The sequence below is a fragment of the Anas platyrhynchos genome, chromosome 2 (assembly GCF_047663525.1).
Source record: "Anas platyrhynchos isolate ZD024472 breed Pekin duck chromosome 2, IASCAAS_PekinDuck_T2T, whole genome shotgun sequence".
In the NCBI taxonomy this organism is placed as follows: domain Eukaryota; kingdom Metazoa; phylum Chordata; class Aves; order Anseriformes; family Anatidae; genus Anas; species Anas platyrhynchos.
In genome coordinates, this window is record NC_092588.1 from 60,055,976 (window position 1) to 60,082,898 (window position 26,923).

Below are 26,923 nucleotides of genomic sequence, written 5' to 3' on the forward strand. Positions count from 1 at the left end.
CCTCCTCCTCCTCCTCCTCTTCCTCCGCGCGGGGCGAAGGAGCCTCCTCAGAGGGCGGGTGGCGCGCAGCCTGGCAAGGGCAAAAGACGGCGGTGAGGAAGGGGGGAGACGGGCACCGGCGGCGGTTCCCCACCCGCACCCTCCCCCAGACGGCACAACAGGTTTGGGAGACGCCGCGCTGCCCGGCGCCTCCCCTCCTCAGCTCTACTCTTTCCCCCGTGCAGCCCCAGCGGCACTCGGAGGCGGCAGGGAGGCAGAGCTCGCCTCCGACCCTACTGCCGAGCACCCCGGGGGCGCGGCGGGCGGTCCACTCCCGGCCCCACACCGAGAGGGGAGCTCCAGCACCCCACTAGTTCCCGCAGCCCCGTTATTATTATTATTATTAATTTATGTATTTATTTTTACCTCGATCACCTAACGCCCCAGCCACTAGGGAAGATTCTCTAAACAGATTTTTATGCCCCCTCTCGCCCTGCCTTGCGCTGCCTCTTCATCCCTGGGGCTCGCAGGACACCGGGCACCCCGGAGCCCGCGCCCCTCCGCAGCGCTGCCCTGGCCGGGCTCCGGCAGCCGCCGCCCTCCTTCCTCCCCGCCCGGGGGCTGCTGCACTTGGGGATCTCTCATACTTCCCAACCCTTTGTCCCCAGGCCAGGCTACCGTCGTTGCCGCCGATCCCTGGGGCTCCCTAAACTCTAGGGAAGGAAACGGCCGGCTCAGGCATCCCGCGGCTCCCGCCCCAGCATGCAGAACACATCGTAAGTGGCAAAACCTCACCCGGCGTCTCCCTGGGAAGTTGCATCTCAGTTTTCTCCGCTCAGCAGAACACACTGTGCTCTCGCTGCAGGCAGATCCCCCCTACGCTTCCCCCGAGGTATCTCTGCCACTCACCTTACTCCGCACCTTATCACTGCTAGCATTTAAAATCGTATTTTGCAAAGGGAACGGCCGGCAGGGAGGGGAACGGCCTTTTTACCTGGGAGGTCCATGACGGGAGAAGAGGGCTGGCTAGGTAGCGCGTCCGTGAACTTGTATTGCTTAGAGAAAATGAGCCGAGATCGCGCTGGCAGAAAGAAAAGGAAACAGGAGTCGCCTTTTTTCTCTCCCGCCCATCGCCAATAATCCACCTCCCCCCCCCCCACCCCGGCCGGCACCACCACCCCACTTCCTCCCTCCTCCCCTCACCACACACGCACACACACACACATTGACACACGGACACACGCACACTCGCTCGCCCCTGGCAGGGATCCGGGTGCCGGCAGCGGAGCTCCGGCACCTCCCGCTCCGGCACCGCGGGCAGCAGCGGCAGGGCGCGGGGCTCCTACCGGGGCGGTCTCCCAGCTGCAGCTCGTCGCCGGCAGCTGGGAAGAGCCGTGCCGGCTCCGTCCCCCCGTTCCGGGCAGTTCAACCCGTCGAGTTGAAACGCCGCGGTGCAAACACGCCACCGAGGCGTTAGCGCGTACTGGCAGCCGCTGCGGCGACACGGCGCAGCACGGCGAGCTGGAAGCTGCTCGGATTCACAGACTTTAACCGCCGATAATAGTGACGATAGGAATCGTTCAGGTGGACGCCTCGTTTGGGGCGCGCCAAGCCCAAAGGCTGCCCACGACGCCCCGATGGGTTTCCCGGGCGGACTCCGCTCAGCGGCGGCTCCCCCTTCAGCCAAGCATTTCTATCCCGGCTCCCGGCTCCGCTCCCGGGCCAGGACCCGCACCCGCACCCGCTTCCAGCCCCGCACCCGCACCGCACCCGCACCGCCCGCGGCTCGGCGCTAAGCGCGGGCGGGCGGCGCCACCTGGCGGCGGCGGGACCGGGAGTTTGGGAGGGAGGGAAAATCCCGAAGGGCCGAGGAATGGGGGTGGCCGCCCCCTCCCGCTGCCCGCGGGGCCAGGGAGAGTTGGGCTTGCGGGGCCCTCCGGCCTCGCAGGGCGGTCGTGATGCTGCATGTGGCCGCCGATGTCAGCATCCGCTACCGCCGGCTGCAAATGTTTCATGCGTCTCGGCTGCTGAGACGGAGGGGAAGGTCTGGCAGTGAAGTTTTGTGAAAAAAAAAAAGCATCACCTTTCAATGCATTTCTCTGTTGTAAATTGGTTTTCTGGATGCATATGGCGTTTTCCTGTACATCCTGATAGCAGATTTCAGCGTCTGAAAGTAACTTGTCAGAAAACTGCATATAAATCTAAATGGTAGCCCTAACACTCTTTAGCTGGAGAAAAAATTGCAGGTGTATCTCCATAGTAAAATTACGATCTCATCTATGAATGAGCACTCCTGTTTCAATCTTCTGCTTTAACCACCAGTAAGGAACCCCTGCGGGTGTCTGCCTGATGATTTGCACTGAGAAATTAATCATGCCCTGAAAGCACGGCTAAGCAGTGTGCAGGGAATTCCAAACCTATAGCTCTTTATTTCAAATGAGAATTTTATACTAAGCCTGAAATACTTGTGTTTGATGGTCTTTTTTCTGAGTTTGAGCATGGAGGGATGACAGTAGAAAGCTGAAAAGTGTGGTGCATTAACAAATATGAGAAATCAGAGCAGGAACCAGTCTGTGGCTGTGAGGAAGAACCTATTCTGCAATGCCATGAAAAGGACCACAGAAATTCCTCCAGAAGACATCTACACTCAATCTCACATAGGTCTAGTACACTGGGGAGCTGCTATTATTTCTCTTTAGATCAGACTAGTCATTGATTATTACTCTGTTGTGTAAACAAGGGATGAAAGCAGAGCCAAAAGATTTGTTCCTTCTTTTATGTGACTTGCAACATAAGGCCCAGTGGTGAGGGAGTGATGGCACATCATCACTTCTTTATGCTGCTTTCAAGAAAGATGAGCATAAAAACTAAAGGCAATTGGAAGGCCCTTGAATCTACTGTTCATCTACAGAATAAATAAATAAATACATAAATACATAAATAAATAAACACGAAATCTTGCTTCTCTTTTACTACAAGGAATGAATCCCACACTTACTGAATCCCTCTTCTCTATAGATAGTAAAAGAACTGTCAGTAAAGCATGAATGGAAAGAAGAAATAACAATAAGAATATTTATTTCTAAACAAATACATAATTATATGTACATTAGAGTGTTTATTAAAAAATAAAATAAAAATCTCCACTTATTATTTCTAATTAAATGCCATCCTTAAGGGATAAATCTGCAGCTTTCTTGAAACTCTGTTACCATAAGAATTATGTTTGCATTTTCCTTTCTTTTTGCTAGGCTGAAAACGCAACATTTGGAATTACTAGTTGCAGTTCACTCAGTTATGATGTGACTTCAGAAAGTGTAACTTTTAAAGAAAATAGATAAGGTAAATACAGTCCTCTTTTTTGAGCCCAAAGAAATGCTTTATGTCAGAAAAGAACTGCATGTTATCAAGCTCGTGCCATTTCTAATCACTTTGTTAAGACTGCTAGGAATATAAACATTTCTACCAGGGACACCTGATGGCATGGAACTTCTACAAGAAACGAAACTGTTCACTTCTTTGGGGTTAGCATTCACCTTGAACTCATTTAAGCCAATGGCTTCAAGGGAAAAAACTTTTTCTTAACTACTAAATCAGCAGAAAGGTATTTTGGTAAGTCCAACTGTTTTGCATGCATTATTTACATTAATGCCTAACAAAATGCAACACTTCTTTCCCCAAGAAAGCACATACATATCCGTTCCTCAGATTAGTTCACAGATATTTGTATATACCTGGATGTTACATATATAAATAGATGAATAAAACACAGAAAAAGGAGGAATGTTCACTTAGTGTGAAACACACTTTTGTCTTCCCATAATATTAGTATGTTTGTGACAGGAATATATATATATATATATATATATTTTTTTTTTTTTTTTTTTTTTTTTGATCATCCAGGATACAGACTAATGGTAAATAGACTACCATTTCACTTGTTAAACATTGTCTTCATGAATTATATCCTTCAAAAATTTGTACTGTAAAACATAAACAAATAGAATATAATAAATCTGATTCTTGTTTTCTTTGCAAACAGCTACTGGTAGAGAAAATATTAACCACAAATTGTGGTTAATTAAGGTAATACCTATCCGCAAATTGTTTTAGATCTACCAGCTATGGCATTATACCTACCAACTACGGCAAAGATTATATAACTTTCTGATGATAACATGCACAATATTTTCAAGTGTACACAACACAGGAAAAACAAAACAAACAAAACAACAAACATAATAAATTAGAATTTGTTCACAGAGATGCTTAGGTTTCTTTTCTCCTGAGCCTTAATTCCTCACACATCAACCAAGGCAGTTATGTTATATTTTCTCCTGCAGAGGAAGATTTATCATGAGTGTTTCTGAGGTGTCAGTTCTTAATTGCAGAAGTACTTCTTTCATAGGAAGGTCAGGACTTTTGCATGACACATCCTCATATGGAATATGATGTCTGATATAATTTCAGAAATATTTGCATAAGGTTTTGTACATTGAAAGAAATATGTGTAATTCTCAAGAACACATTATTTGCTCTCATAAAAATGTCAAAACAATCCAAGACAGCAGTCTGTTTTGATATATGAAATTTTCTCCATAAAATAACTCTATTTCCTAATAACTTGATTTAATACCATTTAATATCAGATTAGATCTCTGAATGTCATTGCATTTTAACATTCAAAATTACTTGGATAATACTTTTTCTTCAGATGTACAAACTTACTGAAATATTATCAAAGCTTTTCTTCAGTAAAATTTTAATGTGGCAATTCTTTTATTAAAATGTTGTTGAATAGAGTCTTGTACATCCCATGGAGATGAAATGCACATGAAATACTGTGTAACTGTGGTGGTACCAGAGCTGTGCTGTGATATTTAAATACATTCTTCTAAGACAAATTTGTGATGCTGCTACCTTACATACTATACCAGATATGTTCAATAAATAGTCCCCGCAGTGGAATCATTTGTACTTAGCAATATGCTGCTCTACTCTGTTTAATCTCTCTCATTTCATAGAATTTGAGCTCCAGGAGGAGAGGGGATTAATAGTTTCTAAATGAAAGTTATTCTTTTTTTCTAATATAACATTCTGACTCTATCACCATCCTCCTTGACCAACAAATTTTTAGGCCGTTCTGGTGTGCTTGAGATAATTTAGAAATGCAGATGTCAAATAATTTGAAAAATAGTGCAGATATTTTTATTTTTATTTTTCTAATCAGAAAAATCAGAAATGTTCAGGCAATGTGCATGCAGTATCCTGTAGAGTCAGTGCATTCAACACTTAAATTCAGTCATGATTTGGTCATGTCCTCAGAACAAACTTTAACAATGATGTTGAGCACTTTTTTTCTATTGCCTGAGATCATTCTTTCTAAAATATCAGTTTTTAACTTGATAACAAAAGAGAGCAACCCAGTGTCCCCTAATGTTTCAGGGTGTGATTTTTGTTTGTTTGTTTGTTTGTTTTAATATAAAAAGAGAAAACATTTGGGGTAAATGTTTATCACATTAGACTAGTAGCAATACTTATTTCTTTTATATGCAATGCTCGGCACTGCCTGTGTGCCTAAGCTTTGTGTCTGCACCTTCCAGTCATACCAAATTACAATTTGATGTTTTAAATTAGGGAAGCATATTTTTTAAATGTATCTCTACACTAACAGAACTTAAGATTTCATCTATACTATTGCACCTGCAAAAATGTATGTGTGTACCTAATATCTTCCCTCTGAGACTCCCAAAAGAATTCAGAGACTGAAAACTTTAAATGAAAATTTTAATCAAAAAGTTGCTATAAACATATCACATTTGTGAATTTCCTTTCAGGAAATCCCTTCAGAATCAGAACCAATATATACAAAGTTATTTGAAGTGAATGTATGTTAGATGGACAGATAGATAGATAAATAGATAGCATAGGTATATATTAGGTACTTATATTATTAGGTATTTATTATTAGGTATTTATACTATGCATTAGTTCCATGTGAGATTCATGAAGGACTAATGTTTTTTAAAAATAGCTTTTGCATTGACTTGCTTGCTACAGGTGAGATGTGGCTATATATTGTCACACAGATGCTAATTTTACAACTGAGATACGGACTATTTATTTTTGTAAGATTCTGAAAACTGGGCTTTGATATACAGCAAAGAGATGACACAGCCTTCAATTGCATTACTTGGTTTCTATAGTCCATTCATCTAGATTTCAAAGTGGGTCTTCCAGTTCTATTTGAAAAGAGTTACACCAAATTTCATGTTTTTACTAATGCATGATAATTTGCTTTATCAGGGATAACTGTAACATTTCTGAGAACAATCCAGATAAATAAAAATAGCACAGATAGAAGACAACACCATTAACTATTTTATTTAGTTACCTCTCAGTTCAGCCTTTCAGAATACAAAGTCAGTTTTGAAAAGCAATGCTGTAGAAGACTGCCTAATGACATACATGGAAGAAAATCTATAACTCTTTGTTAATATAATTTTTATTGTTGTTGTTACTTCAGTTTTTGATTCTGCTTGAAAGAGGAAAACCTTTTCTGAGAAAGCAACTGCTCTGTAAAGAGACCTCTGTATACTGTCTCAAGTTGCATTTATAAAGCAATAATACCAACCAACCAAAAAAAAAAAAAAAAAAAAAAAAAAAAAACCAACAAACTACTTGTTTTAGAAACCTTATCTGTTATATAGAGCTATAACCATTCTGAAACAGAGCAAAACTAGCTAGGTTCAGTCTGTGTAAAATTCATCAAATAGAACTGTGATTCAGCCAAGAGACTAATTATAGCTTTAGAAAATTAAAACAGATGTACTGGTCACCTCTACATGCTCATTCCACCTCAGCACAGGGGCTGTTGAGAATGCTCTGATGACATTTGAGAGACCCAAAAGATTTGAGTCTCTAAGCTTTCCTCACTGTGTAATGAAAAAGATCCCTGTCAATGACTTATTCATGAGCATTTCTTCTAACTTGTTATGCCATGCTTTTTCACTTTTCCTCCACATGAGTTCATTATTTTCTCTGATAATTAAACTAATATATCCAAATGTAGACATAAAGTTGTACACATTACAGGACTGTAGCATTTCTCAAGTTACTACAACAGCTGACGTGAAATCCAAAGTAGCTGGTGGCTGTCAAAATGAGGTTGTATTTAGAATAGAATGAACAGTAGTTCAGTTGTAAGGGATCCTACAAAGATTGTCAAGTCCAACTGTCTGATCACTACATGGCTAACAAAAATTCAAAGCATTTCAGTGAAAGCATTGGTCAAATGCATCTTGAACACTGACAGGCATAATGCATTGTAGAATCATAGAATCATTAAGGTTGAAAAAGACCTCCAGGATAATCTGGTCCAACCATCCCCCTATCACCAATGTCACCCACTAAAGGGTATCCCTGAGCACCACATCTAACCTTTCCTTAAACACCCCCAGGGATGGTGACTCCACCACCTCCCTGGGCAACCCGTTCCAATGCCTGACTACTCTTTCTGAGAAGAAATGTCTCCTAATTTCTGATCTGAACCTCCCCTGGTGCAACTTGAGGCCATTACCTCTAGTCCTATCACTAGTTATGTGTGAGAAGACGCCAACCCCCAGCTCCCCACAACTTCCTTTCAGGTAGTTGTAGAGAGCAACAAAGTCTCCCCTGAGCCTCCTCTTCTCCAGACTAAAAACCCCAGTTTTCTCAGCCAGACCACCACTGTATCTCTGATGGCCTTGTGTTCCAGGCCACCAGTGTATCAACCACTTCTCTAGGAAGCCTTTTCCAGTATTTGAACATCCTCACAGTAAATAATTTTTTCCTGATGTCCAATCTGACCCTTCCCTGGTGCAGATTTGTGCTATTCCTGGGTGTCCTGTCTTTGGTTCCCAGGGAGAAGAGACCAGCAACTCCCTCTCCATTTCCCTTCCTCAGGAAGTTATAGAGAGCAATGAGATCACCTTGGAGTCTTCTGTTCACCAGACTAGACAACCTAAGTGTCCTCAGTCTCTCCTCATAGGATATGCCTTCCACCCCTTTTACCAGCTTTGTTGTCCTTCTATGGACTCTTTCATGTATCTCAACATTTTATTTATTTATTTATTTATTTATTTATTTATTTATTTATTTATTTAGATAGGGGAGCTCAGAACTGCAGACAACAATCCAGGTGAGGTTACAACAATATAATAGGAGAATCACCTCTTTTCACTGTCTGTTTATGCTATGCTTAATGCACCCCAAAATGTGATTTGCCCTCTTGGCTGCCATGAGAGGAGAAGTATTTGGTTTGCATGGGTATTACAAGGTATTATGAAGGTATTTAGTTTATGTGGCAAGGTTTTGGTAATGGAGGGACTGCAGGGATTGTGTCTGTAAGAAGAGACCTGGGGCTGCCCCCACATTAGACAGATCTGGTTTCAGCCAACTCCAAAATGGACTTACTACTGTCCAAAGCTGAGTCTATCAGCCAAGCTGGTGATATATCTATGGTAACATATTTAAGAAAGGATAAAAAAACACTGTGCAGCAGCTATGCCAATGAAGAGTGGAAAAAAAAAGAAAAAAAAAAATGAGACACACAGCCCTGTAGATAGCAATGTCAGAAAAGAAGGAAGGAGGAGAAGTGCTCCAGGTGCCAGAACAGAGACCATGTTGAAGAAGGCTGCTCCTACAAACCACGGCACACCTCACGATAAGATCACCCATATGGTGGACCAAGGGAAACCAGCTGATGTGATTTTTTTGGACTTCAGCAAGGCTTTTGACACGGTTTCCCATAGGATCCTACTGGACAAAATGTCCACCATACAGCTAAATTAAAACATCATACGATGGGTGAGCAATTGGCTAACGGGCAGGGCCCAAAGGGTTATGGTGAATGGCGTTGCGTCAGGCTGGCGGGCGGTCACCAGTGGGGTCCCTCAAGGCTCCATTTTAGGGCCGGTACTTTTCAATATTTTTATAAACGATCTGGATGTAGGAATAGAAGGTATTTTGAGCAAGTTTGCTGATGACACCAAACTTGGAGGAGTTGTGGACTCGAATGAGGGTGGAAAGGCCTTGCAGAGGGATCTGGATAGGTTGGAGAGCTGGGAGATCGCCAACCGCATGAAGTTCAATAAGAGCAAGCGCCGGGTCCTGCACCTGGGACAGGGAAACCCTGGCTGCACGTACAGACTGGGCGATGAGACGCTGGAGAGCAGCCTAGAAGAGAGGGATCTGGGGGTCGTGGTAGACAGCAAGTTGAATATGAGCCAGCAGTGTGCCCTGTCAGCCAGGAGGGCCAACCGTGTCCTGGGGTGCATCAAGCACGGCATCGCTAGTAGGTCGAGGGAGGTGATTGTCCCGCTCTACTCTGCGCTGGTGCGGCCTCACCTCGAGTACTGTGTGCAGTTCTGGGCACCACAGTATAAAAAGGACATGAAACTGTTGGAGAGTGTCCAGAGGAGGGCTACGAAGATGGTGAAAGGCCTGGAGGGGAAGACGTACGAGGAACGGCTGAGGTCACTGGGCCTGTTCAGCCTGGAGAAGAGGAGGCTGAGGGGAGACCTCATTGCAGTCTACAACTTCCTCGTAAGGGGGTGTCAAGAGGCAGGAGACCTTTTCTCCATTAACACCAGCGACAGGACCCGCGGGAACGGGGTTAAGCTGAGGCAGGGGAAGTTTAGGCTTGACATCAGGAGGGGGTTCTTCACAGAGAGAGTGGTTGCACACTGGAACAGGCTCCCCAGGGAAGTGGTCACTGCACCGAGCCTGTCTGAATTTAAGAAGAGATTGGACTGTGCACTTAGTCACACGGTCTGAACTTTTGGGTAGACCTGTGCGGTGTCAAGAGTTGGACTTGATGATCCTTAAGGGTCCCTTCCAACTCAGGATATTCTATGATTCTATGATTCTATGATTCTATGTGCCCTGGAGGAAACTGCAGGTCATGGATAGCCCACCGTGGAGTCAGGAACTGCAGCCCGTGGAGGACCCATGATGGAGCACTCTGTTCTTGATTGATTGTATCTCACGGAAAGTGCCCATGCTGAAGCAGTTCTTGAAGAACTACAGCCTGTGGGAAGAACCCATATAGGAGTAGTTCGTGAAGGACTGCAGCTCACAGGCAAGATCCCTCACTGGAGCAGGGGAAGAGTATGTGGAAGAAGGAGCAGAAGAGGAGCTGTTTTGGCTCCCCCTTTCCCCATCCTGCATATTACTCAGCAGGAAAAAAGTGGAAGACTCAGGAGTGAAGGAAGGAGGAGGAGTGGGGGGAAGGTGTTTTTAGTTTTGTTTTTATGACTTACTGCCTTACTCTGTTATCAACCAACGACAAATTAAATTAATCTTCCCCAAGTTGAGTTCCTTTTGCCAATGATGATAACTGGCAAGCAACACCCTTCTTCTTATCTTGACCCATGAGCTTTTTTATCTTATTTCTGCCCTCCCCCCCCCCCATCTTGCTGAGGAGGAGGAGTGAGAGAGCAGTACAGTGGGCACCAGAAAGCCAGAAAAGGTCAATCCACGCCTGTCCTCTAGGATGCAGGAAGATTTATGTCCATTCATGGAGTTCACATCCCTGATGTGAGTTAGATATACCTCAATTCAGATCTGTGCTGCTGTGTGTTTCAGCTCCAACACTTACGACAAAATTTCTTACCTCTTTTGCTTTGGCAGTTCTGCAAAGACTTATGTTCTTACCTCATTAGAAATTGTTCTGAATAGCAATCTTTGTCTCCTTTGAAAGCATCAGGAAATGTATAGCCAGTCCAAATCCAGTCATTGTGCATCAGTCCAGCATTACATTGTTCTCTTCCAGAATCTAAAGCTTTTATCAAAAAAAAAAGGTTTTAGCTGTTATGGCGATAGAGATAGCCTCACAAACCATGGCAATAGATGCAATGGTAACTCTCTGCTACTTTAAACATTGTGTTTTGAGGTATGACCTATCCTATTCATCTTAGTGGGTGCTAAATTGGATATCTCTGAAAACACTCATTACATGCCGCTTCTTTCAGTCCTCATCAAAGCAGGTAGGAAAGGAGATGAAACATTTGTGTTAGTTTAACACAGCTAGGCAGCTAAGCTCCACCATGCCCCTCTCTCACTCTCTGTCCTCAAGAGAACAGGTAGAGAAAATAAGATGAAAAAAGCTCATGGGTTGCAGTAAGGACAGGGAGATTGCTCACCAATTATCATCATGGTCAAAACAGACTTAGCATAAGGGAGATTAATGTAATTTACTATCTGTTGATAACTGACTAGAGAAGTGAGAGCTAGAAGAAAACTAAAAACACCTTCCCCAAATCCATTCTGTCCTACCTCTTCCCCCTGTGAGGTTCAGGGAAATGGGGAATGGGGGCTGTGGTCAATCCCTAAAGCTTCATCTCCACTGCTCCTTCACTGTTACTCTCTGCCCCTGCTCCATGCGGGGCCACTCCCATGGGATGCTGTCCTTCCCAAACTGAGCCTGTGGGGGCTTCCCACAGGCAGCAGCTTTTCAAGAACTGCTCCCACATGGCTCTGTACCATGGGGTCCATCCATCAGGAGCAAACTGCTCCAGCACACGTCCCTCATGGGCAGCAGCTCCCTCCAGGCCCCCTGCTCCTGTGGGGGCTCTCCATGGGCCACAGCCTCCTCTAGGCCACATCCACCTGCTCCACCGGGGGCTCCTCCGCGGGCTGCAGCATGGAGATCTTCTCCAAGTGGGACCCATGGGCTGCAGGGGGACAGCCTGCTCCACCAGGGGCCTCTCCACAGGCTGCAGGGAACTTGTGCTCCAGCATTCTCCTTCTTCACTGATTTTGTTGTCTAAAAAATTGTTCGTCTACATTTTCTCATTTCTCTCTCCCAGCTGCTTCTGCAGATTTTCCCTTCCTTAAATATGCTCTCACAGAGGCCCAACCAGCATCTCTCACTAGGTTGGCTCTTGCCAGCAGCAGATGCCTTTGGAGCTGGCTGGAGCTGGCTCTGATCTGACATTCAGCAGCTGCTGGATTCTTCTCACGGAGGCCACCCTTTCAGCCCTCCCCAGCTATCAAGACCTTGCCACATAAAGCCAATACAACATTACCCGTTGAACATTTCTACAATACACTGTGAATCATTTGGGCTGGATAAGGGCATCTAAGAGCACCAGTGTTTGTCTTTCCTTGAAACCAGAGTCCAGTAAAGGTCTGAGGTCCTCAAAGAAATAAACAGGAGAAGCCACTGAAGAAAATCTAGTATATTTGATGCCAAAGTAGTAGAGAGCCAAGTGCAGGGGCCTGAGTAGTATAAGTTATTGTGCCTGGAATAGCTATATAGGCTTTACTTCTACCAGCTTCATATTTCCTATGAAGGAAGAAGAACTGAAAATTAATTTTCTGACCCAATTTGAACCTTTGTCATATATTTCTGTTTAGTCATTCCTTTTTTTTTCTTATGTACTGTTGTTAAAGGTGAGAGAGCTGTTTTTATAAAGTAACTTCTTGATCCGTTTTGAAGGATCTTTACTTGTGTTTGCGCCATTTCTCTGAGAAACGACATACACATCTGGTCACATCCCTTGATTCAAGCAGAACTGTGAGTGGTAGACCCAGGCAATCTTTAACAGTAAAGGGGCTCATATAGCTTGATCTGTGCTTGTCCCAAACACTGAGCATTCAATATATTCTATTGCATATGGCTACATAGAAAAATTGTGACACCTGAAGACACAGACAAAAAGAGGTGATATGGAAAAAGTCATTCCAATCACTTCACACTTTTTCTTCCAGGGAATTGCTGAAATACTCAGTACAAGAAAACAACTGTAAAATTTTAGACATTTACATTAGGGACCTTAAGGCAGACTTAGCATTTCCAATTCTACTATCGAGGCCTTGATGAGGGATTTCACAACTGAAGTTTTTTGAATGCATTAGACTGAACGACACTAAATGCGATGACTTTAAATTAAAGAAAAATTACAGAAATGTGATGTACTTTTGCCACATGCAAGGACAAAATGTGTTTTAAAATCAAATGTATTGTACATTACTAACCATTGCTTCAAATAGCAATTTTTATATATGTATTATGTTTATTATGTAATGTGTGTGTGTTACATATAGTATTCATTACATACTTGAAAGGGAACTTAATGTATAGATAGGCCGAACTGAAGGTCTCAGGTCTACAACAATTTAGTCTGTGTTTTAACTGAGGTGCAGGAACATTCCCACTGAGCTTCACTGTTTATGTATTTAAACCTTTGTAGACCTCAAGCCATAGCATAGGCGTGAAAAGTACCAAAAGAAATAAGTATTTATTTTCATGACTTTGTGCTTGTGATGCTCTTGAATCAGTATTATTATTACTTTATTATGTGCTGTCAGTGTGATGACAAAAACAATTTTGGTGCAGCTCTGTAGAGACTCTTGTGCCAGCCATCTCTCTCAGATATCAGCTCTATTCTATCTCAAGGGAGAAACTGATTCTGGAGATAGTTTTTTTTTTGCAAGGACTTCAAAGCAGCTGGCATCTCTGTAACTGTCTCTTTTCAAGACAAAGCAAAGTTTGTTGATTTCTTTTACAGCTATTCTTAAATGTAACGTGATAATGGCAGATACATATAAACTATTACATCCTTTTATTTGGGTAGGATCATAGAATCACAGAATCATTCAGTTGGAAAAGATCTCTAAGATAATCTACTCCAACATTTAACCTAGTAGTTTCCACCAAAGACCAAACAAAATGGCTATTTCTGTCTTCAAGAAGAGAAGGGGAGGCATGATTAAGCCATTCATCCAGACTTGAGGTAATTAGTTTTCAAAGAGAAGACAGAGATCCAGGTCATGTGTAGTGACATACCAGCACTAAGTAAAGTACTGGGCCTGACTGTAACCCCTTTCCAGTGTCCCAGTGGCACAGGGGCCATGACAAACCTTCACTCTACCAAAATCACCACGTTCAGCTTCCTCATGGCTACTGGCAAAGAGATTATCTCCAAAAACATTCCAAGTATGATGAAAATGAGCAGGGTTGTTCATGGAAGAGCACTACAGACAGTGACAAAGGCAGTGTCTCTCCATGCACTATGTATGCATACAGTATATATATATATATATATATATATATTATTTTTTTTTTCTCTCAGTAGCTTTTCTTTTTCCTGCTTTACAAGAACTTGATGACATTTTATAGTTTACAATGTGTAGGATTTCATGAATATGGAATTTAAGGCTACCTCAATATTGTGCATTCAGATGAGGTCTAAGGCCACTCTTGAGTCTGCTTCCCATCTATACTGTTCAGTTGCTATTATTTAGGGATTTGCCCGCTCCCTAGTATTTAGGCCTAGAAACACTCTAGTCAGAGTAATGCCAGCTGGCTGTGCCAGGAAGTAGAGGACAGTGCTGCCAAACCTGTGAGTTCCAGATAGGAGGCAGAGATTTCACCTTTTAACTTGAAACTTAAGGGAAAAAAAAATAAAAAAATCCATAAACTATTTAGTCCAAAAAAAACCAACACGTAAATAGTTGATTCCCGGGATCCAAAATTATATAAAAGCAGACTCTAAGATCAGAATAACTGAAAATAATGTATCTCTATTAGTTTTGTTTTGTTTTGTTTTGTTTTTTTAAAGAAATACTTCTTGATTTGTCAAAAATTATGAACTCATTGAAAATAGTCACAATTCAGTTGATGGCTGTCTGCTTACACAATATGATTGTTTTTTTCTTCTCCTTACTGTCTTTTAGTTATAACTTAAGTTATAAGCAGTAAATGCTAAAAATCAAACACAGGTTACTTCCTAGCAACAATTGGGCTGAAGAATGACTCCCTATGACTTCCCCACTGTTTTTGTTTAGTTGGTCTTGGTTTTGTCTTGTTTTTCAAATAAGGGCTAGAAATTCTATGAAAATGCACCTAAGCCTGTACTGATTTTCAAATCCAGAAGTGCTTTGTCTCCTTTTTCTCCATTATACACATTTTCCACCTGAAGCATAATTGCTTCCAGTCATAGTCACTCTCTTACTGTTCATTCTGACAGTTTGTATCATCCTCTGTTCATAAGATTTTCCTCAGCTATAATCAGGTAAGTTACCTCACACTTAACTTTATTCACGGTTTATATCTCATGGTTTCTCCCAGAAAAAAAAAAAAAAAAAAAATTCCAATTCATTGAATTAATTTCATTCTGAATTCATCTTGAATCTTTAGTTCATTCTGAAACCTCTTGACCCATGATGGCATCTACACCTTTTAATCAATATTTTCTCAGTAAACAAAATAAAATGTAAAATGGATAGCCATGGTGCCAGTACGAAAGAAGGAAGAAGGCATGGCTGTATGAAGAACAGTAGATTCATGTGAAAATTCATGAAAAATTGTAGAAAAATACATTCTAAGTTTAAACACAGCTAATCAGTTAATTTCATGCTGAACGTTAATCAAATAAGCAAATCTCATTTGAATGGAAATAAACTAAAAAAATAACTGAGTACAGCTGGGCTGCTCAGGCTTGTCTTCTTCATTCACTTGCATGTTTTGAAATCAGAGGTCTTTGTGCTACAGTTTACATACACCTGTCCATCCATCCTATAGTTGGCACACCTACAACCCTTAACTATGAAGAAAGAATTTGAATTTTCATATTCTGCTGCTGATCCTCAATGGAATCTCCCTTCCTACATGTACAGACATGGACACACACGGACTATTCTTGAGTAAAAGCAACACTTCACACACTCTTTTTTTTCACTGTAACCTCTGTAACTCTGAAAAAAAAATTTAACAACAATAATAATAATAATAATAATAATAATAATAATAATAATAATAATAATAATAATAAAAAGTATCACTTGGGTTTAGCTTTAATGTTTACAGAAGCAGAAATATTTTGAGCACAGTTTGCATATCACTGCTATAGTTTGTGAAGAATAGCTGGTGTTGCACTAAGTTTCAACTTTTATACATTCGTAATAGTAAAAAGGCTATCTATTGCAATGGGAAATAAAAATAAGAACCACTGAGAGGTTTCTTGATTTTTTTTTTTTCATTGATTTATCTGTTTTACTCTTAAATTTTTACTCTTTCTTATACTGCTTGTAACATGATATATATCTAAACATAGTGTAGAGTTGTTATATCCGTCTTATGAAGCAGCTTGCAACACAAGATAAAACTCATCTTCATGGCTTTCTGAACCTGGTTACAGCTATTGGTCCACACAGCTAATAGATAATAATTCCTCTGTTGGGAACTCCATGAACTCATGCAGAAAAATAAAATAATAATAAAAAAAATCATTAGGCAGATACTTATGAACTAAAACAACATTATGGGATTAGTAGAAGGCCTTTGCTACTCAAATGAATTTCTACAAGCAGGAATAATTCTGAAGATGAAATGAGTTAAAGATAAAACTCTTCCTTAAAATTAGGTACTTTGGATGAATAATTCCACTGCAGAGAACAGCATTGTTTATTTCATTGTTCAATCTTGTGTGTGCGCGCATGTCATAGACAACAAGTAGCTAGAATATTTGGGCTTCTCAACAACTGAAATTGAATAAAGCAAAAGAAAAATGATCAATTATAGTAAATATTTGTTGCAATTTAAGACCAAATTGACAGAAAGGAAATGAGATAGACTCAGATAACCAAACTCTTTACTTACAGAAATATGCAGAGTTTTACAGTATTCAGTACTACAGCTTGTCTCCATATTTGGTTTTGATTAGTCTATTCTCCTTAAATAGATGAGGTTATAAATGATCCCCAAGCTTTTTGCAGACCAGTAAAATCTGCAGCTTGCAAGTGGCCTTTATTTCCTAGAGATTCAAATTTAACAACACACTACAGTTTCAGGATTGAGCCTTACAATTGTCTTCTTCAGCATACAGAATGACTGTCAAGAGATTTATATTGCATGTCTTGTACATTAACTTTCAGTATTAATGATTCTTGTTACTTTTATAAGGGGCAACAGAATGGTAAATAAATGGTAAATAAGGTAAGGAATGTATTTTTTTCCCCCAAGTTCTAGGTAAAGTGCATTTTCTTTATTATTTTCCTTTTGTAGAAGACACATTCTAGCCTCAGTCTGTGACGTCATTGGTATCAAGAAGTTTTTTCCCTATGAACATAGAGCAGTTGGTGACTAAATTAACTGAATTAAATGTTTGTGAAAGGAACCAGATGATAGCCTCAAGACTGAAAGTATTCTTCTCAATACAGTACTAACTGTATTGAGACTAACTGAGGAGCAAATGCAACACCAATCAAATGCAAAATGGTGGATTAACTACATATTCTTGTATTGATCAACTTTTTTTGTCTGAAGTCAGTAGCAGCAATAAACATCTTCAAATATTCTACAAGACCATAAAGGTATTTTTGTTTGTATTGCATTTAGTTAAAAAAAAAATAAAAAATGATTATGTGTGGAAGCTTCTCAAAACACAGGACAAACCCATATCTATGAATGATATGAGTATTAAAATATTTACAAAGCATTTTTAAGTTTGTAACTGGAATAGCCATTAGAGTTTCAGATTTTGTTTTCACCTAGTTGAATTTAAGTTCTTCTGATCTCCTAGTGAATATCTATTAATTTAAACAATTTGTAGTTATTTTGATCTAAAATAATATTAAATAAGTAACTTACTGTTCCATTCTACTGTCTGGATAATTGATACCTTACTTTTATCTGAGATCTCGTAAATAGCAAGCTCATCTTGGACTTGCTCAAGTAGTGTCTCAACTAGTGTGTCAAAGATCAGTTTGGATCCTCTCTTTTTTATTATTTATCTTTTTTTTTTGTTTGTTTTCCTTTTTTGTTTGTTGCTTTTTTTTTGTTGTTGTTCTTTTGGTTTTGACCTGGACAGTATATGTAATAAAGTCAAAAATTAAAATTCCCACTTAGGCAACACACTTGGAATCTGAATTTGTGGATGGAGAGCTTCTCCATGAAAATTTTGAGATTTTTCAAATTCTCTAATGAAAGGATTTACAAAAGACACTCAGACTGAGATGATCGTTATTTTTTTATTGTGGCTTTGTTATGTTTCCCCCCCCTCCCCCCCTTCAGATTTTCTTTTATTTCTTTTATAATTCAGTGATGACAGTCTGTAATTGTAATTACTGTGTTCATTTTTTTTATTTTTATGTTTAAGTTTGGATATTAGTTTGGATATTAGTGTAGCACGGCAAAAATGTAAAATACTACAAATCTCAAAAGGCATTAAAAGGCATAATTATGAGAATTGGCCTACAAATTTATTTAGAATTCAGTAATTTAAAACACCTCTTCCTTTGTAAGACTGAATCCTTTAAATCTAACTAAGGTGTAGGTTGTGTGTTAGGAAAGTTGCTTTTGAAGGAGCAATTTTCATTAAATTCCAGATCAGTAAGAATTCAGGGACAGCAGCTCTAGTTTAACAAACATGCTTGACTTTTCTAAGGATAATTGAGCAAAGTGATGGAGGGATGTAGCTGACATTATTTTGTTTAGAGTTCTAACATATTTTATTTTGCATGACAGGTAAAAGTCATCTTGAAAATAAAGTCTCTTGAGGCTATAAGAATAATAAAGTAAACTGGAACATGGCTAGAAGAAAGAAGTAAATATCTATGATTTATGTAGTAAACATAGGCTAAAAGGCAGTAATTTTTGCAGTCCCTTAGACAAGGCACAAATTTGTACATTTGTTATTTTTTATGTAGATCCTTAATCTCTTTTCTACCAGTAAACTATAGAGTTTGTAAAGTATACTAATTAGTTTTTAATCCCTACAGAATGTAATTATACATTAGCAACCTAATTCCCATTCTTGGTGAAGCTCGGTAATCAAAGTCAACATAAATTAATTAGGTAACAAGTGTCAATTTATTTGATCTCATTTAAAAATATTTATTTTAATGAAACATTATGATACTTAGGCAGAAAAAAAAAAAATCTTTAGCTATTTATGTTAAAAAAGATACAAAAAGTGTTAATAATTGATTTAATAGTTGTATAATAATGTATGTTATTTGCTTGCCTGCTGCTGTTGGTGGTTAAATTCAAAGTGCTGACTTATGTTGAATTATCAAGGTTTTTTTTTGTCTTTACATTAGATTGGATCTAGAAACCAAACTTTTACAACTCTAGACAAAAGTGAAACTTGGTAAATGAAAGAGAAGCCTGAGCAGAAATGTACAGTAATCATTTTTCTTTAATAGAATCATATTTCTGCAGAACTCTTACACTTATTTGAACTATATGCATGGTATGGTTGAGCATATTCCTAATTTTGCTGTTTTGGCAAAATGGTTCTAAGACACCTTCTTTTGAAGGAAGACTGTGACTGACTCTTTAAGGAACTCTGGAAATGTAGAGGACAAACCATTTAAGCCCAAAGCCTGAAATGTACAGGAACAGTGTGGGAACAAAGAGTGGAAGAATGAAACAGAAGTCAAACTTGTAGTTCTTTGCCTTAACAATGCATGCACAGCTAGAATCCTAGAATGGTTTGGGTTAGAAGAGACCTTAAAGATTATCTAATTCCAACCCCCCTGCTATGGGCAGGGTCAACTTCCCATAGACGAAATCAAAGCCCCATCCACCTGGCCTTAAACGCTTCCAGGGGTGGGGCATCTACAGCTTCTCTGGGCAACCTGTTCCTCAGAGCTCAGTGAAGAATTTCTTCCTTATATCTAATTTAAATCTACCCTAATTTAATTTAAAGTCATTACTCCTTGTCCTAGCACTGCACTCCCTGACAAAGAGTTCCTCCCCAGCTTTCCTGTAGGCCCCCTCTAGGTATTGGAAGGTTGTTATAAGGTTTCCCTTGAGCCTTCCTTCCTCCAGGCTGAACCAGTGCAACTCTCTCAGCCTGTTTTTATAGGAGAGGTCCAGTAACCATCCTTGTGGCCCTCCTCTGGACTTGTTCTAACATTTCCATGTCCTTGTGCTGGGCGCCCCAGAGCTGAACGCAATACTCCAGGTGGGGTCTCAGAAGGGCAGAGTAGAGAGAGGGGAAGAATCACCTTCCTCAGCCTGCTGGCCGTGCTTCTTTTGATGCAACCCAGGTGGGCTTTCCAGGCAGCAAGAACACATTGCCTGCTCATGTAGAGCTTCTCATCAACCAGTCAAAGATTTATGCTAAACAGAGTCAAAGGTTTATGGCAGCTGCTTTCTTACTCCTACATGATATAATAAGCATGGAATCTCAAATAATTTTTGCAGCTATGATTAGGAAATACCGATGAGTATTTGGGCAACAAGCTTGTTATTAAATGACTGTGAAAGTTCTATTTGTAGTTTTTACTGACAACCAAGTGCTTGGGATGCGTAGTACAAAAACACTCTGAGAAAACATCATAAAGCACTTTACCTCAATATTATTATATATTTTTTGGCTTTTTCATTATTAAGTCTGGATGACTTGGCACAATATACTTCTACAAAAGGAAATTCAGATTTTGGATCTATTAACAGTGCATAAAATATTTATTAACTTACGGTATATCATGAGTAAATTGGCAAGTGGCAGGCATCAGTGAGTCATAGATTAACATAACACCACTGTTGTATTCAATGCTTTCTAAGCAATCTATTTCAGACCAGAATTTTTTAACAGACACTTCTTTTATTCTTCACTAGAGGTATAAAAGGCATTTAAGTTGGTCTGTTCATTTGCTATTGCTTTGTCTGTAGGCATAACTCTATGTTTTGTATTGACTGGAAGAAAAGATTTAGCATGTCATCAATCATTTCTGAGATTGCCATCACATCTAGCTATTTAGCATAGGAAGGGATTTTCACTATGTAAAAATCAGCAACAGAACCTGCTGTTAGGTTCTGGAACAATTTTGTGATCTTGTTACAATAGGGGGTGGGGGAAGAAGTGGCAATAACAGCACAATGTGACTGTAGATTAGCAAGGGCCTGTTTCTTCAGCATGATCTCAGAAAGGTTATCATTCTTGTTGAAGAGTGGCTTGCTTCCCAAATGACTTGTGCCAGGCAAACTTTCTCAGATAAATAATTATCAACATGCTGAGAGAGCAAGAGAGAGAATTTTCCAGTTCACTCATTGTTTTAACTATGCATTCCTACTCCATATCATGCAACTCTTAGATCAACAGCATGCTACTTTCTCTAGCTGCTGCTGCTATTCCTCCATAGAGTAATTCAAAAAAACTGATAGCTTAGAAACTTTAAGGTACTTCAGAAAGCAGTAAAAATCTCAGAGGCTGTCTGACATTTTGGGATCACTGACACTTTTACCCCCTGCAATTTTATCTTATCATACTAGGTCAAGAGCTTGAAAAAAAATATAGGTATATTCCTTTTAAAATGTACTCTACTGGTGGGAAAAAAAAAAAAAAAAAAAAGGTTCAGCAGAATTGGATTTACCCCAAGATTGTAGTGAAAATTTCACTGTGAATTTTAAAATAGGCCCTATCCCTACTGAGTGTCCCAAGTTAAGCAAAGTAAAAAGAACAGACAAGGATTTCTTTCAAAAGTTTTCTTTTGGCTTAAAGTTTTTGGATATCGAGTTTAAAATGTTCAGTAATGTTTTCATTTGCTTAAAATACATATCTACATACTTTTTTTTTTTTTTCCCAATGAGAACATCAGAAAGTCTTATTTCTTATAGACATGTTCTGAGTAAGATGTGGATCTCTTGATTTAATTTAGAAAGAAATGTTAAATATCCCCAAAATTGTTCACACAGACTTTTCTCAACCAAAAATAAAGTTTTAATTAAATCATATTTTTGACAGGAATAGTCAAAGTTAAAGACTAGTTATAGTCAATATAAGTCTTTAACAGGAAATATTAAATTTATTTTCATTCAAATTAACTTTTAAAACTGCACGCAACAGTTTTCATTTAGTATAATTTTTGCTTTATCTTATAAAAAACAACCCCCCAAAACACAAAGAAACAAAACCTCCCTACACAAATTAATGTGGTATGGCATACTGAAAGGCTTATTAAAACTGACAAAAAAATAAATCTTACAAACATATTTTTTTTTCTAATAGATTATTTTAACTATCTGAATAATCATTAACTAACCTTGTTGTGTTTTTTGTTTGTTTGTTTGTTTGCCTTTTGTAAATTTTGTTTTTATTTCTTTGGCAGTATTAAGTCCATCTCACAAAAAAAAAAAAATAATTGATGGGTCGTAAATATGAAATTAGTCAGTTTTGTTCAAACCAATACATTTGTAACTTATTTTTATGTTAACTTGAAGTTATCAAAAGATTACTCACAGCAAAACACAAATCTGAAACTTCTTATGAGTTTTATGAATGAATAAAATTCACATTGATTCAGTCTGATATAAATAGATCAGAAATTTAAATAAAAAGGAAACAAGGACAAACAATATTTCTTTAAAAATAAATAAAAATCATTGATCTTTCATTAGGACTGATAAACCTATGCCATGTCTATATCTGTGTTAGCTGATGTATATTGTGTTATTCCTATTTGTTCTAATTGGTCTTATGTCATGGAAACATACCTGACTTCTCTGCTCACCTACAGTTTATTCCCTCCAAATTAAAATTCTTACTGTTGTAAATAAGTATAGAAATGGTAATGGATCCAGCTCATTAAGTAGTTTTTGTGCATATGTTAAGTTAGAATAGTATTTCACTTTTCAAAACAGTAATAAACAGTTAATAAAGACTGCTGATTAAATACTAATTTTCTTATCAGTGATATTTAAAGGTTAAAAAATAAATAAAAATAAAACAAACAACAGATCTCCAATAAAAGGGAAAAACAGCCCAGCCAATATCAGTGTATAATTCATGAGGGATACCGAAATTGTACAGGGTACTTTAATACAAGGTATAAACCCTGAGAGCTCGTCAGAATAGAAGACAGCTTGGGGTGATTAACCATGCAGTGATAGCCACTCCTAGCTTATAGTGTATGCATAGCATGTACTGTGATTAACCATATTATACACGTTTTCTTCATCAGAGACAAGCAGAACTAAATATAGAAGTACTTATTAACATGCAATGCTCACTAAGAAATCAAATGATATTGATAACATTTGTGTAATTTTGTAACACTTCCATTCATGCACCAGTAATACATGGTTTCTGCCACCAATCACAACACATGAAGATCTTGATATTTGTGGAATAAGCTGAGGGATCTTTCCGAGTCGCATAAATCTTTTGATCATTATCAGAGTGCAACAACTGAACAAAAAAATGTCATGCTAAAGGGTAAATGCTGAGAAGCAGCAAATCTGAGCTCCCACCTTAGGTAAAGCTATAGGTATAGGGTAATATGCTGGAAAAGTATGAAGGAACTAATTTAATGAAAGATAAAAAGGTAATTTTTATGTTGAATCCTAGTTATTTTGAAAGTCTTCTTCTCTGCTAAGAATGTTGTTAATAAAGCAAAATACAATAGTATTTCTGATCATGGACAACTCATTCTTTATATTTTACTGCAATGTTTTTTCCTGTCTTTCACAGCATATGGCTGGCTAGTTTTAAGACATAATATTTGCTGTTATAGAGACTATACAAACACAGCACAGCTCCAGGGTATGAAATGGTTCGTAAATGTTTGAAAAGGGATTCCTGCCTCATTGGTTTTCATAATGTATCACTGCCCCGCAAGCAAAAGGTTATCTTCTTCTGACACCCCCAGTGACTGCTAAGAGGAAGGATACCGGTCTGACAAATGAGCAGTTTTAGTTTGGCAAATTTTTGTTTCTAGTTCTATTTAGATTAAAACTGGGGGAAGAAGTGGGGGAGGGGGGAAAAGGGGAAGGTTGTTGGTGTTTTCAGTTCTAGTGTTTTTGTTCTTTTTTTTTTTTTTTTTCATCTCAAAGTATGCCCATCCTGCAGGAGTACTATGGATTGACATTTCTAAAATAAACCCCTTGGAGATCCACAAAGCAGGCAGCTGGAAAGCTGACACATAAAGGAAAGAATAAAGGCACTTTTATATTTTTTTTGCTGAAGCAAATGATGGCACTTAAAAGCCCTCAGTCCATTTTTAAGTCAATCTCTATTTTTTTGTGTTTTGTTTTTGTTTGTTTGTTTTTGTCTTTCTTTTTCCCTCTACCCTACTATTATTATAAAAAATGTGTCAGATTATGGTAATGAAAAAAGATTAGTAGGGAGAGAAGCTCATCTTTCCATTGACAGAAATGCATATACTTAGGCATCATACAGAGTTGTGTTCAGTTCTTTATACTCATCTGATCTGATTTATTGGCCATTCACCTACAACAGAAAACTCAAAAGCTTAAATTACCCTTCTAAAACTGACATTTTGGCAAAGGAATTCAGAATGGGAATCACAGTGCCTGAAATTCCTTAAATTCATGTCAGTATACACATCCATATCCAAATACACAGATCAGATTTAAAAGGTTTTCACTGGTTGGAAATATGAATATACATGTATATATACACGTATAAATATATGTATATAAGTAACAACAAATACCACCATAAAATAAATAATTAAACAAACAGACCAAAGAACAAAAAACTAAGGGCCAGGACAGACCAGGATTTTCTGTGTAAGGAAGCAGGGAAATGAATCCCTGGGAAGAAAACAGAAACAACGTTTTCAGGGAGGGTTTTAGCTTGGTAAGACAGAAAACAAAAACAAAACAAAAAAAATGGTTTGAAACAGTTAACAGTGACACAAAAAGTGAGACAGGAAGAAAACAGTTAATGTTATATTGCACTAGGATAAGTTATAGAAAAATAAATTAAGGAAAATGTACAGAAATGTATAAATGAAGACTTATAAACCATAAATAATTTAGGTTTTGAGACAGGAGAAAACATGAAGTATACAAAAACAGTTTAGCCAGCAGTAGGGAAAGATTTTAAAAAATAGCAAATCACTGAACTTTCATAAAAGTTAATCAGGTAATGGTAACAGTAGTAGATCTCCATATTGGATAAGTTAATTTGCAGCCATACTGTTTCCAGAAACTGAGTCAGCTTTTGGTACATGAACTACTCTGCCCACATACTCTTTTTTTAAAACGTTCCTGGAAGGAAAAGTATGTGATTAGGTTCCTTCCTTCCTTCCTTCCTTCCTTCCTTCCTTCCTTCCTTCCTTCCTTCCTTCCTTCCTTCCTTCCTTCCTTCCTTCCTTCCTTCCTTCCAGCTTTTATAAGGAGAGATTGTCATATGACTTATCAATATTACACTGTAAACCAGAATTAGATAGGTAGGAATACTCATATTTAACTTAAATCATCTGAATAGTCAAATGCAATGCTAAGTTAGCTAAGAACTGCTAGTAACAGAACGGATACAATTTTCAAATGCAGATATGAAGTGTGGACATCTATCTAACAAGGTCTGATCTGTAGGTACACCACTGCTGAATCATCTACCACCTTTTCCTTGTCTGAACAGACAAGAGTTTAACTTTGCCATGTGGTTAAAAACTCTGCCAGCAAGGGGCTGGGTTGCAGAGGGCTGCTATACTTTCTATTAGATTCCTTGTCTTTTACATACCCTGCATGGCCCAGGGATGGAATCTACTTTGGTCTGATACAGATCAGAATAAATAGCTGATCTTGAATATGGAGTTCCAGGAAGCACTGTCCCTGACTCAGTATTGGAATGCCAGAATTTAGATTAATTAAATGATTAAGACTAATAATATTTGATGGATGAAAGGATAATGGAATCATTCCTAAAATAAATAAATAAATAATCTTGTAGAGTAGTGGACGTAAATGTATGTAAATGTACAAATGGATATAAATGTTACATACGCATAGGCAAGTAATGCAGCTCAATAGCAGGGAATCTACCAGGTGAAACAGATGGTGTTAAAGATCCAGTGTCCACACCACTAATATAATGTTGAGGTTTACTTTATATTTGTTGTAATTTGATCCTGAGGCCTAATTTCCCAATAGCTATTGGATTGCATTTAACGTGGTCCTAGGCCACATCGTCCAGATAAGTTCATCTGAAAGAAATCTAGCTCTTATACTCCTGAGATTGCCCTACTGTGAGAAACAAAACAGTTTGAAAAAAATATATAAAATAAAATATATAAAATAAAATAAAATAAAATAAAATAAAATAAAATAAAATAAAATAAAATAAAATAAAATAAAATAAAATAAAATACAGCTTTCAAACACAAGTATACAACCTTATTTTATTCCTATGTTTGAAAATGAAGAGAACTCTGCTTCCTCTGAGAGATCCAGAAAGGATATTCAAGAAAATTTTCTCCTATCATCTTCACTCATAGACTCCAAATATGACGTTTAGCTTGAGCCAGATTGAGGGATATATTGATTTGACAGCCACTATTTATGATAACACACATTGTTTTCTCTTACAGGGAGCTGACATCTGCTTTTCTCTGATGGAAATGAAATTATAGAGAAGAGAGAAAAAGGAAGTCATTCATGACTCATTACATTTTCATGACAATGAATGTTTTTATAGACAACAGAAGACAAATGTTCACCACATACATTTTAATATTTTAAATTATCATGCCTTACTCCTAAAATTTATGTGTTTATTGTGTTATTACCTGCAAAATACCGGGGTCACATCTAAAAATATCTGCCTGTTTTTGTATAAAAAGTGTATATCCTAGAGTAGGACATGCAAACCTTAGAACCAAACTCCATAGAAACCTGTTTGTACCCTATAAACTTAAATAATAAGCCCTTCTCTGTCATTTAATTTGCTTTCCTGTTGTATATATTTTTGCAATTATCAGAATGTCTGCACCTTATTAATATCAACATAAAATCTATAGCTTATCTCCTGACCTGCTCTTCAGAATATACATATCTAAGATATCTTTTTATAAGTTTAATGGTCAAGTTAGAATCATAGAATCATTAAGGTTGGAAGAGACCTTCAAGATCATCTGGTCCAATTATCACCCTACTACCAATATCACTCACTAAACCACATCCCTAAGCACCAGATCAAACCTT

At 38.6% G+C, this 26,923-nt stretch overlaps 1 long non-coding RNA gene across 1 annotated transcript; it reads left to right on the forward strand.

Annotated features, from left to right (window-relative positions):
* Nucleotide 1: 1 nt before the first annotated feature.
* LOC140001893 (uncharacterized) lies at nt 2-26,720 on the forward strand. The gene is made up of 3 exons (XR_011807605.1): nt 2-92; nt 648-755; nt 26,311-26,720. It is a non-coding gene; the product is annotated as an uncharacterized lncRNA (long non-coding RNA).
* Nucleotides 26,721-26,923: the final 203 nt, after the last annotated feature.